Source organism: Pristis pectinata, chromosome 2, assembly GCF_009764475.1.
Source record: "Pristis pectinata isolate sPriPec2 chromosome 2, sPriPec2.1.pri, whole genome shotgun sequence".
Classification (NCBI taxonomy): domain Eukaryota; kingdom Metazoa; phylum Chordata; class Chondrichthyes; order Rhinopristiformes; family Pristidae; genus Pristis; species Pristis pectinata.
In genome coordinates, this window is record NC_067406.1 from 122,888,601 (window position 1) to 122,903,469 (window position 14,869).

Genomic DNA, 14,869 nt, shown 5'->3' on the forward strand with positions numbered 1-14,869 from the left:
TGGAGGGCCAAAGAGCTTGTTTCTGTGCTGTATGACTCTAGATCTGGGAAATTATTTACTTACTGTGGGGGCCTCAGACACCACCTTCCTCTCCACCCCACCCTGCCAGCTCCAACCCACAATCGCTGCCTAGCACCCCTGTCCCCAGACACTGATTACCCAATGTGAACTCTGCCCCCCCCCCCCCCCACCCAGCAACCCTGCCCTCAACTGCTAATTGCAGGTTCCCAATTCATTGAATTCTGGATCCAAACCTCACCATGTTCTAATTGAAGACTATCCCCATCCCCTCCCACCCATGGTATTCTCCACACTGACATATAACCCAATGACTCCCAAACCTCAATCTAGACTTTAGCTGTGTTCCTTCACACACTCTGTGCTCTCAATACACAGATAGGAAATGTCTTTCACAGTGGAAGGCTGATTCACTACCACCCAGTGTTCCAAGTCTCAGTGTAATGACCTTCTACATAGCAGGTCTGTGTAGCCTAAGACCAAGCCAAGAAATAAATGTGCTCATAGAGGCGCTGATGAATTTCTAAGCAAATTCCTTTTGTTTGTTTAGTTAACATGCACCAGAATTATGTTCTATAAGTGAGGCTGATGTATTTAGCAAGGCCTTTGACAGAGTCCCGCATGGGAGGCTTGTCCAGAAGGTTAAGTTGCTTGGCATTCAGGATGAAGTGGTCAATTGGGTTCAATGAAGCCAGAGAGTGGTGGTAGATGGTGTCTCTCTGACTGGAGGCTTGTGACTGGTGGTGTGCTGCAGGGATCGGTGCAGGGCCCGTTGTTGCTTATCATCTATATTAATGATTTAGATGATAATGTAGTAAACTGGATCAGCAAATTTGCAGATGACACCAAGATTGGGGCCTTAGTGGACAGCGAGGAAGGCTATCAAAGCTTGCAAAGTGATCTGGACCAGCTGGAAAAATGGGCTGAAAAATGGCAGATGGAATTTAATGCAGACAAGTGTGAGGTGATGCACTTTGGGAGGACAAACCAGGGTAAGACCTACACAGTGAATGGTAGGGCACTGAGGTGTGTGGTAGAACAAAGGGACCTGGGAATACAGATCCATAATTCATTGAAAGTGGCATCACAGGTAGATAGGATTGTAAGGAGTGCTTTTGGCACATTGGCCTTCATAAATCAGTGCATTGAGTCCAGGAGTTGGGATGTTATGTTGAAGTTGTATAAGACATTGGTGAGGCCAAATTTAGAGTATTGTTTGCAGTTCTGGTCACCTACCTACAGGAAAGCTTGAAAGAGTGCAGAGAAAATTTACACAAACATTGCCAGGACTTGAGGACCTGAGTTACAGGGATAGGTTGAACAGGATAGGACTTTATTCCCTGGAACACAGGAGAATGAGGTGAGATCATTATAAACGTATACGAAATTATGAGGGATACAGATAGGGTGAATGCATGCAGGCATTTTACCCTCAGGTTAGGTGAGACTAGAACTAGAGGTCATAGGTTTTGGATGAAAGGTGAAATATTTAAGTGGAAATCTAAGGGGGAACTGCTTCACTCAGAGGGTGGTGCGAGTGTGGAATGAGCTGCCAGCGGAAATGGTGGATGTGCGTTCAATGGTAACATTTAAGAGAAGTTTGGATAGGTGCGTGGATGAGAGAGGTATGGAAGGCTATGGTCCGGGTGCAGGTAGATGGGACTAGGCAGAAAACCAGGCCGGCCTGGACTAGATGGGCTGAATGGCCTGTTTCTGTGCTGTAGTGCTCTATGACTCTGAGTTAATTGTATTGATTCAGTGGCCATGGCAAAATCTGTTATCATAGGAGCTATTTTTGCACTTCAGTGGTCTTTGTGTAGAGCTTGGTAATACAAGGGGAGATTCCCTTCCCTTCCACTCGCTTATCTCTTCACTTTGCCCTTCTTTCTCTCCGTCACTATTTCTTAAGCTTATTTGTGCATCACTAATAATGTTCCTTTTTTAATATGAAATCGTCAGAGTTTGCAACTAGTGCCGGAAAGGTCATTAAAATGCCAATTTGCTGAACAACTGTGCCATTACAAATGTTGAAAGGTTGTCTTATGAAATGGAATATGACCTTGCTCTCTTGAGTTTGGCGTGATTCCTGAAAATTCCTTTCAGACAAGGTGAAAGATTACCTAGTTTACATCTGTTGAGCATTCTCGGGTCAAGAGTTCTGTCATATCTTTGATTGGTCAATGGATTCCATGATGAAATTATGGCAGTAGTTGTTTGTCAGTCAGCTCTGCTTGTTCGACACTCCTGATTTGCTGGGAATGATTTCCTATGGTGAAATTAGGCAAGGTGGACTTCATGTCCTTCAACACTTCGGTAATTGCATAATCTGAGGTTAAGATGCACAGAAAAATGCTGTGTAATTTTTATGTTCAATTATATCATTAATAATTTCTTTGTGATTCATCTGCCTTATCCCATACCAAGCAGTGCTAATACAGTTTGTATTGCAGTACTGAATTGACTGAATATATAAATGCCCTAGTATCACATCAGGAAACCTATCATTGATGAAGGTATAATAGGAAATTTTGAAAGCAGTGGTCAGTCCGGTAGTAGGTTGTTTCCACAAGGAGGAGTGTGGAAAGGAAATAGCTGGTGAAATGATAAAATGATATGGGCTTCAGCCTGCTCTTTATTTCTCAAGTACCATTTCATACTATTTACCTTCCCCCGCCCGCCCCTCCATTTATGGCAACATGGCAGATGAATGTCTTTCTCAGACCTGCTTGCTTTTCCCACTTAGTGCTGTGGCAAATTGGCTCCCGTTTCATCATCACTGGCTTTTCTGGACTGCACTGCAAACATAATTGTCATGTGCTCCCTCCTTGCTTTCGATTGAGCATGTTAGGATTTTATGGTTCACTGGAGAATAAATGGTTGTCATTTCACAGACGGGCCAGGATGTAATTAGCCACAATGCATTTAAGTAATGGAACAGATGTCTCTTTGTAAACCAAGTTTGCCGTTCCACACTCTATGTGTATGACCTGTCGAATGCTGCAGGCTATTCATCGCTCTCAGAGCCCAACTCGTTTAATGTTTTCCGGTGCAGAAGCTGTTTGTGTTGCAGGGTGTTGAGACACTGAACCAGCATTTATCTGAGGAGCCAAGGCAAACAAAGACGTTATAGGTTATTGTATCAACAGAAGATAATTAATTATTGATAATGTACAGAACTGTCAAGATTGCAGTTCCTGTAATTTTTTTTCCACCTGCAGATTTTACCCTTATTGCCTAAATGTGCAGATTTGCAATGGGCTGCTGTTGCCCGTTAACTTGCCCAGGTAACCACTGGTTTTGTAGCTTTCGGAAAGTAACTGGAGGCAGGCAATTCTGGCATGGAAGGCCATAGACGGTCACCTCCTCAATCACGATTCAAATATGTGCATGATCCAGCACGAACCACTGAAATTGAGTGTGATTTTTGGCTGATATTCCAACACCTACAATGGCTTAGACATTGAGACCTGTTGCAGATCTTTCACTGTGCTCAAAACCCCACCACCCAACACCCCACCACCATCATCCCAGATTTTAATCAGCTAGCCAAAGTTCAGTAACCAAACCTGGATCCTTATCCTCTGTCGGTGATCCCTACACAGGGAGCCATTTACCCTGCAAGCCATCTGACGACCATTGTGCCATCTATAACTTGTAAAGAAGGGCTGATTTCTTGTAGCTTGTTTTGATAATTGTCACTCTGCATTACTTCTTGCAAGTATGCTTATATGATCATTAGGCTAACAGAAGCTTGGTAATGTTATCATGAGAACATAAGACTGAACAGTAGCAATATGAATTTGTTGATCAAGTTGGGTGAGTTTTATCAGGTGTAAGCAAACTAGCAGACAGAGCCCTTTAACAACATTAATTTGCATTTATATATCACCTTCAGCACAGTGAAATACTTCAGGACACTTCACAGATTTTACCTCCCACACTTCAATCCTCCAAGATATCTGTGCTCATCTATTTCTGGTCTCTTAAGCAAACCTCAACTTGATTGTCCAACCATTAGGCCTTTTCAGTTATCAAAGCCCTAAACACTTAAATTTCTCCATTCTGTCACCACTGCTCCACGCCCCACGCAACCCCTACCAATCCTCTCTGCCTCCTTCTATCTTTCCTTCAAGACACTCTTTAAAACTTTCCTCTCAACCAAGCTATTGGCCATTGGATATCTTCTGCTATGACTGTAGTATTAGGGCAGATGACCAAAAGCTGAATGAAGGTTTTAATGAACATCAAAGGAGGAAGGCGAGTTTTAGGGGTGTAACTTCATGACTTAGAGCATTGGCAACTGAAGTCACAGTCAGTATTGGTGAGGCATTTAAATTAAAGGACGATCAAGTGGCCAGAATTGGAGGAATGTAGAGTTGTCTAGCTGGGTGAATGAAACTACAGAGGAACAGGGAATCTCTAAGCCAGAATGACAATTTAAAAATTAAGGCAATGCTTAACCAGAGCCAGTGTAGGTCAGCAAATGCAGGGGTGCTGGGTTTCTAAAACACGTATGAGTTAGGATATTTTTGGCAGAGTTTGGGATGATCTCATGGAGGTTAGAACAAAAAAGTATAGCATGCAAGGCACATCAAAATAGTTAAGTCTCGAGTTACATGGGTGTATTTCAAAATGCTACCAGGGAGTAGGATGGACTTGGTGGGGGTCAATGGTGATCACTTTTGACTTGCCAATATTTAGATAGACATCACCACTTCTCTAAGGGAGAAAGATTTGGGAGGGTTAATCATACCCTGGTGAATTCCTATTGACGTTTTTGTCGCATGTCGTAAAGCCTTAATAGTTTCTCTGGGGATTATCACTAACTTCTGCAAAGGCACTTTCACAGTGATGTTTGCATGACATTTCTGTTGATTATGATAATTGCACATTAAGTTAAAAATGTATATAAATTCAACTGAAAATATCTGGTCAACTTTAAAACTTGGTGGAATTCAATTCACTGTTGGTTTTCACACCAGCTGCTCAGATATCATAAGGCAATTTATAAAGTTGATCAGTATGCCATATTTTGCACTTTGTTATCTAACAAAGAGGCCACAGAAACTTTGTAATGTTGTAGCACAGCCCAGCACATCATATCTGGACAACTGTTTAATACTATGATACTGTGATGCCTTTCAAATAACATTAATTCTTAAAGCACTACTTAATGTTGTTGCGTTATGTATATGGAATTTCTGTGTATTCAGTGGTGCATCTTTAATATAAACACTGCATCAATAACACACTCCTATTTATAGGCATTTTGAAATTTGCACAGAGTGATCTCCCATGCTCTATCAGGATCTGGTCAGAAGCAAGGTTTTAAAAGAAATACAGCACCTCCATTGACATATAGCATGTTTCAACAATTCCATCCCTTAAGCTTGGAGCCTGTTGGAAGCATTGAGTTGCATCAGTCACATGCAATGCACACCTATTAGTGAGGGATATGGCCATGTAGTAGTTCAGTTACTGGACTAACAGCCTGAGTTCTGGACCACTGACCCAGAGACACAAGTTGGAATCTCCCAACAGCAATTAAAGAAATCTGGGATTTTAATAAAAGTGATCTCAGTGATGGTAATCATAAATTGGATTGAATTAGATTGTTGTAAAATTCATCTAGTTCCTTAATGTCCCTTAGAGAGGAAAATCTGCTGTTCCTGCCTAATCCGGTCTATATGTGATCCCAGAAGCATGCCCAACTTCCTTTCTGGTTCAGGGACAATTGGGGTTGGATAGCGAATGCTGGCATTGCCGTCAAGGTTCATACCCTGATAATGAATAAACTGTAATGATAAACTTGCTAAAGGCGTCAACTGCAGAAACAAGCAGTAAAGTCTTGCTCCTGTGCCTAGATGAATCAAAATGACAATTTGATGCCTCCCAGATGAACAAGGTCATCTGGCTATCAAGTAAGGCTTTAAGAACTTTATGGCTAAATGACTTGACAACTAGGATTGCCACATCGGGTTCGTATTGCTGACAGTCTGAAGATATGTTGCATCTGAAACCACTGCCCAAGGCGAGGGTAAAACAGTCCCAACGATTTTGCTGTTAACATGTGATTTGTATGTGATAATACACAGAAGACTCAGCACTTTGTACATGCATGTCATAATATTGTTGTCCTGTGCTTGGGTCCTCAGCACAGCACCAGATCAGTGTGTATATGTCTTTAATGATTTGAAGTGTTTCTAAAGCACAAAGTGAAAATGCATGGAGTTCACAAACTCTTAATCCTATAAGATATGTAAATAAGTACAATTTTTGGGTCTATGGTTCTTTAGATGGCTCAGAGCTTATCACTTGATGGAATATAATGAATGGATGATTATCAGCCTTTATGTCAAAGGAAGTAGATCCTTTTTGTTTACTCTGTGTAGGATTCTCAAAAGTTTGTTTGCAACTGTTAAGTGAACTCTAGTCTTCTTTATCCCCAAAAAAACATCCCCACCCCCTAGTCAGTCCATCCTTATAACTGTAATTCTCCAACCTGGACAACATCTGCATAAATCTCCTTTGCAATGTCTCCAGTGTCACTTTTTTTCTGTAGTGCGCTGACCAGAACTGTGCACAGTAATCCAACTGTGGCTTAACAAGTGTTTTAAATAGTTCTAATATGACCTCTTTGCTCTTAATCCTTTGTCTGAAAATAAAATCAAGGATCCTAAATAGTATCTTAACCACCTTATCCAGCTATTCTTTTAAATTCAGTGGTCTATTTACGTGCACCCCTAGGCTCTCTCTAGTCCTTTGGTCTTCTTCGTACCCTACCATGATCATGTAATTCCTGGACTCGTTCACCTTCCCTAAGTACATTCAGTCAGACTTCTCCAGAGTGAATTTCATTTGCTGCTTTTGTATCTAACTCGTCCATTGATAGCTTTCTGCAACTTAGAAATTTCTCCATCATTATGAACAATAATGTTAATTTGGTAATTGACAAACTTCTTAATCAAACCACGGACATGTTGCTGCAAGTCATTAAGATGTATACCACAGAAAGTAAAAGACCTTGTACTGTGCCCTGCAGAATTACACTGCACAGCCCTCCAGTCACTAAAACTCCTGTTGACCATTACCCTTTGCATTCTCCCAGTTAGCTAATTCTTAATTTAATTTGTCACTTTCACTTGGATCCCATGGGCTTTCACTTTCCTGATTTAAATGCCATGTGGGATTTTGTTAAACGCCTTGCTAAAAATCCATTTAGGCTTCACAGAAAGTACTATTCTCATTGGCATTATCACTGGAATTGACATTTGAAAGACTGCATATATTGTGGCTCTAGAACTTTTCTTTTCCCAGAGAATTTCTTTTTTAGGGCATTTAAATGGCTGTGAAGTAATTCACCTAGAATAAGTTAATTTGCACATAATTAAACTTATTTAAATTTGGGGCATCAGAAAATGATGTTCACATGATAGGAAATGCTGTTGGATGTAGCATTAATCTGATTGAATAATGGAGGAATAAAACTCCACCACACAGAAACATCACACCAACGAGCAAATCTCAAACACTTTGGAGCTTCTGAGGACTTCAGACTCTGAATTAGAAACATTGAACAAATTCTGGGACCACTAAGCTAACCGCAGCCCAAATGGAATCATCCACAAATTCCCAGTGTCTGTTCCTACCTTGTAACAGTGACTATACTCCAAAAGTACTTAATTGGTACTAAAACAGCTAAAGTCATCCTGTGGTTGCAACAGGCACTGTATAAATATAAGTCTTTAGTTGTATCCTGAAGAACAGAGAACATCAACCAATGTCTTGCTAGAGATTTGAACATTAAGTGCACTGGAGCAGCACTTTCATATCTTGGGTTTCAAAATCATTTTTAACTTCATCCATACTTTAATAAAAATGGATGAAATGTACTAGCTAGTTTGGTTTATATTATTTTTTTACTTTTACTAAATATTCGTATATATCCAGTACTTGTTGAAAATAGTCAGATGCACTCACTCATGAACAATTTGTTAAATTATTTTTCCACTGTTATGCTGTTCATCAGTCATCACCAGGACTCATTGTAAACACTGATATATTTGAGCATTGAATAAAGTAAAATTTCATCTGTGGTACTGTTTGTGTATCTTTACAGACTGGCATTTATCTGAAGAATATCTAGTTTAAAACTCTTTCTTCATCTCCCAAATTTCTACTCTCTTTGATGGTGGTTGTTCATGTTTAGATCCAGTTCCATAGGTGTCAACAGACTTTTGGTACCTCACCAATTGGCCCTTCTTTTTGGTTGGGCTTTGGCAATGAGTTTTGACAAGCTGTTATCTATTGGAGGATATCGTCCAGCGGTTAAGCAGACTAGTCATATGGCAGAATGAGAGATGATTTCATTGCAGATTCTTACAGGGCTTGACAAAGTCAATGCAAGGACGTTTTATCTGGCTGAGGTGTCTCAAACCAGGGGTCAGGAATCTTAAAAAAAAGGGATCAGTGATTCAGGACTGAGGTGAGAAGAAAGTTCTTTACCTGGTATGTGGTGAATCTTAGGAATTCTCTACCCAAGAGCGCTGTGAGGCTCATTGCTGAATGTATTTAAGACACATGTCAATAGATTTTTGGATATTTAGAGAATCAAGAGATATATAAGGAGAGGTGGGACAAACTTGGATTGTTTTCTCTGGAGTGTTGGAAGTTGAGGGGTGACCTCATGGAAGTATATAAAATTATGAGAGGCACAGATATAGTAGACGGTCATAGTCTTTTTTCCCCAAGATGGAAATGTCAAATACTAGAGGGCACAGCTTTAAGATGAGAGGAGAAGAGTTTAAAGGAGTTTCAGTAAGCAAGTTTTTTTTCCCCACACAGAGTGGTAGGTGCCTGGAACGCATTGCCAAGGGGAAGTGGTGGAAGCAGACACAATAGCAACATTTAAGAGGCATTTAGACAGGCACATGAACAGGCAGGGAATGGAGCGATACAGACCAATTGCAGTCAGATGGGATTAGTTTGGATTGGCATCATGGTCAGTGCAGGCATCATGGGCCAAAGACCCTGTTCCTATGCTGTACTGTTCTGCATAAGAGGTTTAACTCCAGGTTGGAGCTCAGCAGTGTTTGAAATGTGGGGTTGCAGTGTTTGATATAACTTCCATTAACTAAATTCAACAGCTAAGTATGTCATTGCAAGCTACTTTATTTTATATGGATTTGGTACAGGAAAGTGGCACTGAGGTAGAAATCACCCATGATTTTAATGAATGGCAGAACAGGTGTTATAAAGTGTACAGCATAGGAACAGGCCCTTCAGCCCACTGCATCTATGCTGACCATCATGCCTATCTATGTTAATCTCACTTGCCTGCATAAATTCCACATCTCTCTATGCCTTGCTCATTCAAATACCTGTGAAAATGCCCCTTAAAAGTTACATTTCTTACCTCCACTACCTCCTCTGGCAGCTCATTTCCAGATACCAATCACCTTTTGTGTGAAAAACTCGCCCCTCAGATCCCCTTTAAACCTCCTTCCTTTTACTCAAACCTATGGCCTGTATTTTTAGACATCCCTACCGTGGGAAACAGACTGTGTCTATTTACCCTGTCTATACCTCTCAGAATTTTAAGTACTTCTATCATGTCACCTTGCAGCCTCCTTTGCTCCAGGGAAAACAGACCTAGCCGATCCAATCTCTCCCAATCCAGGCAACGTTCTTATGAATCTTTTCTGCGCCCTCTCTAGCTTAATCAGGCACAATGGACCAAAATGGCCTACTCCTGCTTCTTGTTATTCCTTAACTTCAGTTTAGTCCCTGCTTCATAATCTTACATCAAAACTATCATTAGATAGTTACTTTTAGAGAAAAGGTGTAAGGATTAGCAGCACCTTCCTACATGTTAGATGGTATGCCTCAATAGTAATTAATCTATCTAATCCATCCCTTCACAGCAATGGGCCCTGAGTTATTATGGTCCCAACTTCTCTACAGCCTGACTTTAGAAGCAACCACCTAACCCGACTTCCCTGAAGGAAGCTTTCTCACCAGCCAAATTCAAGGCTCAGCAGCAGAAGAGTCCATCCAAGGCAGGTTTTCCCTCTCTTTCGTGGAGCCAGGAGGAGCAGGAGCAAGCCTGCTGAGACTCCTCCCACCTGTAGCATGAAGCTCCATGGAACTACAATCCCTTCATCTATCTGACTGCAGTCGGGCAAACAGGACTCGCATGGGTTTCCGAGTTCAGGGAGATACCTCCAGCCTCTTTTGGATGATCTCCATCTCTACCAAAATTTCTATGATTCTAATACCGATTCTATACATTCATGTCTACATGAATGTGTGTGTGTGAGTATATTTTGAGAGTGTGTGTGAAGATGATGGCATTTGTGAAATATAACTTGTGAATATAAATGCACTCTGTCATATGAGGACTCAGTTGTATTATCCACTTAGGCAGAGATTCCTGAACAATCATTAATCACTGTCATGCCAACAATCAATCAAGCATCGCTTAAAAACTCATAATGAGTTCACAGTGATACTCGCTGCCTTTTGTTTGCTTTTTTGCTCCATTAACATTTCTTTCTCTGTCATTCATTGGAGTTTGTATGGATCTGTTGATGTGACCAGTAGCTGAACTCAGAGAAGTGATGGCTATCTTCTAATAAGCCCCTGAGAGTGCTTATTGGTCACCAGTCTCGATGCCAGATTTTCCTCCACCAGCTCCCAATTATTAATGCTTGTGCCTGAGGTCCTAATCCGTCAAAGCAGAGAACTTTATTTCTGTTAAATACACTGGAACCTTGAGAGAATGCCTGATTGACTGAGTGAAATTTCAGCATAAGGATCCTATTCAGGGGTGAATTGCAGCAAAACTGGTGATAGTGAATGGGACAGTTTTACTCCCCACCTGATTTCTATTCCTATTGATTACAAGCCAGTGCAAAATGGGCTTCCAATTTTCTATCACCCAATAAGCCCTTGACGGTCCATTTCACTTCCTTCATGTTCCCAGATTTTTTAAGTGAATTAGTCAGTGCTTCTAGATGAATTAAAATGTTGTGCTCTGTGAGGTGAACTGATCCATCAAGTCATCCATAGCTCATTTAAAGGCATGCAAGTGTAACATAAGTCATAAATGCCTCATTAGATTTTAAGTTAGCTGGAGAGCTTGACAAAATTCCCATCTCTGCCAGCACAGTTCAATCAACAGCTGAGCTTAAATTGTTATATCTTCCCCAATTCCTGAGTCTTTCTGCTTGTCGGTGTCTCCCTGCTTCCTGAAACTCAAAGTAGTGACCACAGAGCAAGTTTTTCTGCTTCCTAGCTGACTAAAATATGCTGAGTCAAATGGAGAGAATCTGAACCATTGTCAAAATGGAAATCAGTTAAGGATATTACTCCCAGGTTTCACAAAAGAAAGCTTTCTTCAGTCTGTAGTATGGAATGAAGATGCACTTGCCAATGAGACATGTTTGATATGCCTTTGAACAAAAGCTCAACTGATAAATTTGGGTGACCTGTTTTAACATTTGAAAACGGGTCTGTATTAAAGAACCACAGCTGAAAGATGCAAGTATATGGAGAGCAGGAAAAAAGTTTGGCTAAAGTGCCCTCAACTGTTGTAGGAGCTTCTAGCTTTCTCTTTCTAGGATCACACAAGAAGAGTGACCACTCTCCTGGGGGTACAAAGACCTACTGGATTCTGTCAAACTGTATTTTACTATGACCACAAGGAAGCATGCTAATTTGTTGAACTTGTGCTGTGTATTAGCATTAGGTCTCAATTGGAGAAGATCCTATATTATTCAAATTTCAAGGCCTTTTGCTTCAAATCACTTCAAAAATGTTTCAAAGCAATTAGCCAAATTAAAACAAGAGCATTAAGCTTCTCCTTCAAAACTTTGAACATTGATAAGCTTAATGTTTAAATGAAAGCAAAGTTTGAATCTCAGTACATGGAATGATTTGCTTATCTGTTTTCAATTCCTGCTATTGTCTCATTTGAGCAGAAATTACCAAACATCATTCTTACCCAGAATGGGATCAAGGTTACATTCTAATTATTTGCCCAGTATGCTTATTGCCTATAGTGAAAGGTATGAAAGTTACAGTAAACTGCTGCAGCTTCTCAGTCCCAACAACCTCCTATCAATTTGGCTTTGGGGTAAATTAGTTAATGTGTGATACTCTCAATCACGTGGTCCAGAAGTGGAGTGGCTCCCTTGGTATTCAGAATAATGTTAAAGCATTTCTGTAACTATCCTAGAGCTTTCAAAAGAATATTAAATTCTGGCCATAATTAGTGTCTGTGCACTAATTACATGCATGCTTAACTTACAGAGAGTATAAACATTGGGTTGTATTAATGGATGTTTATCTTCTTAGTCATGCACCTGTGCAGGGTCCTATCAAAGAATTGTATTTAATCTCACCCTTTTCTTCCCCTTATCATTACCTCAAAGGTTATGCAGTTTCATTTGCTGATAAGATCATCTACAGAACAGTTAGCTTCCCCCCCCCATCTAAAAAGACAAGCAGTGACCAAAATATTCCAAGCAGATATGCATGTCTTCATCTCCGCAATGAGGATAAAGCACCATTTCTGTCCAATTCGACAGAAATGAAATAATGTAGTCCATTAAGAAGTCGGAGGATAATTGTCAAGAATAATTTTTACTTTACTATTTAGCACAGTTGGGGTACAACCAATTTTCAGTTACAGGCATTCCACACTTTTCCTTTCATCATCTATTCAATGAATTGGAATTGGTTTATTATTGTCACATGTACCAAGGTACAATGAAAAACTTGTCTTGCATACCATTCATACAGACCAATTCATTACACAGTGCATTGAGGTAGTACAGGGTAAAACAATAACAGAATACAGAATAAAGTGTAACAGCCACAGAGAAAGTGCAGTCCAGGTAGACTATAAAATGTAAGGTCATAACGAGGTAGATTGTGAGGTCAAGAGTCCATTTTAGCGTACTAGGGAACTGTCCAATAGTCTAATAACAGTGGGGTAGAAGCTGTACTTGAGCCTGGTAGTATGTGCTTTCAGGCTTTTGTATCTTCTGCCCGATGGGAGAGGGGAGAAGAGAGAATGTCCGGGGTGGGTGGAGACTTTGAATATGCTGGCTGCTTTACTGAGGCAGCGAGAGGTATAGACAGAGTGCATGGAGGGGAGGCTGGTTTCCATGATGTGCTGAGCTGTGTTCACAACTCTCTGCAGTTTCTTGCTATCACAGACAGAGCAGTTGCCTTACCAAGCCGTGGTTCATCCAGACAGGATGCTTTTGAGAGTGCATCAATAAAAATTGGTAAGGGTTGACGGGGGATGCCGAATTTCTTTAGCCTCCTGAGGAAGTAGAGGTGCTGGTGAGCCTTCTTGGCTGTGGTGTCTGCATTGTTGGACCAGGACAGGCTATTGATGGTGTTCACTCCTAGGAACTTGAAGTTCTCAACCTTCTCGACCTCAGCATCGTTGATGTAGACAGGAGCATGTGCACCACCCCCTTCCTAAAGTCAACGACCAGCTCTTTTGTTTTGCTGAGATTGAGGGAAAGGTTGTTGTCATGGCATCATGTCACTAAGCTCTCTATCTCCTTCCTGTACTCTGACTCATCGTTATTTGAGATATGGCCCACTATGGTGATATCATCTGCAAACTTGTTGATGGAGTTAGAGCAGAATATGGCCATAGAGTCATGAGTGTATAGGGAGTAGATTAGGGGGCTGAGGACGCAGTCTTGTGGGCCACCAGTGTATAGAATAATCGTGGCAGAGTTGTTGCTGTCAATCCTTACTGATTGCAGTCTGTTGGTCATGAAGTCAAGGATCCAGTTGCAAAGGGACGTGTTGAGTCCCAGGTCTCAGGACTAACGAGTACTGAAGGTAATTGAAAAAGCCACAGAAGTGCAGAGGTCAAGAAAGTCCAGCAGTAATGGAGTGGTTCTTGGGAAAGTCACTCCAGGGATATTCAGTGGAGTGTAATTGTGCAACTCTTTCTTCTGAATATAATACAGTTACAATCAGTAGACTCAATAAAGTTGCTCTATTGAACCCTTCTTTTCCTTCTCTTCAGGCACTCACCTAGGATTGAGGATAACTTATTTCCATTTGAGTTTTGTGGATTCTGATTTGAATGATGAGGCCAATGTGGGAACCACAGACGGGTGGTATGTGAGGTTGTGTGCTCCCTCTGCCACTTACACAGGGCTTCTATTAGCTCCTGATGCATGGACTTGAGGTTCTCAACAACATCCTGAATCCTCGTTGAGCAGTCATGGGCGAGAGACTCCCAGGAGTCAGTGGGGACGTTGCACTTTTGAGCACATCTTTGAATCTCTTCCTCTGTCCATCTGGTAATCCCATCCTGTGACAGAACTCGACATCAATGCCTAGCCTACACTGTGCAACGTGTGAGAGGTATGAAAGCTTATTTATTTTCTGCAAGGTTTTTATCTACACGGCTCATGAGTTGCAGATACACCAACATTATTTTAGAAACACCTGACCAACTGCTGCATCTGCACCTCAGAATTGGTATCAGTCCAAAAATCTTCACTGAGTGACAGCAGCAAAGCCATACGAACCTTATCATCAGCAGCTATTCTGATCCATCTCCAGAGAGTTTAAAAAGAGAGGAAGTAAACTGTCACTTTCTGAATGGCGTGTACTGGAGCATATATTAAGCTATCTATTACTGGTTTATTGGAACCTAGTATAAATTCTCCCAGAAGATTGTACACTCAGTAACTAAGAACATCAAATCTGAGACATATCCCATCACGTTGACCTGTGATGGTACCCGCGGTAATGTCACCGCATACACAAAATAAAAAAAGTCCATTTTAGTTGTAATTCGTAACTCGCA

The 14,869-nt window shown here is 41.0% G+C and overlaps 1 protein-coding gene across 1 annotated transcript in view; it reads left to right on the plus strand.

The window, feature by feature from the left end:
- maml3 (mastermind-like transcriptional coactivator 3) overlaps positions 1 to 14,869 on the plus strand; it is a 376,636-nt gene that overhangs the window by 266,438 nt on the left and 95,329 nt on the right. The gene's annotated exons all lie outside the window — the stretch shown is intronic.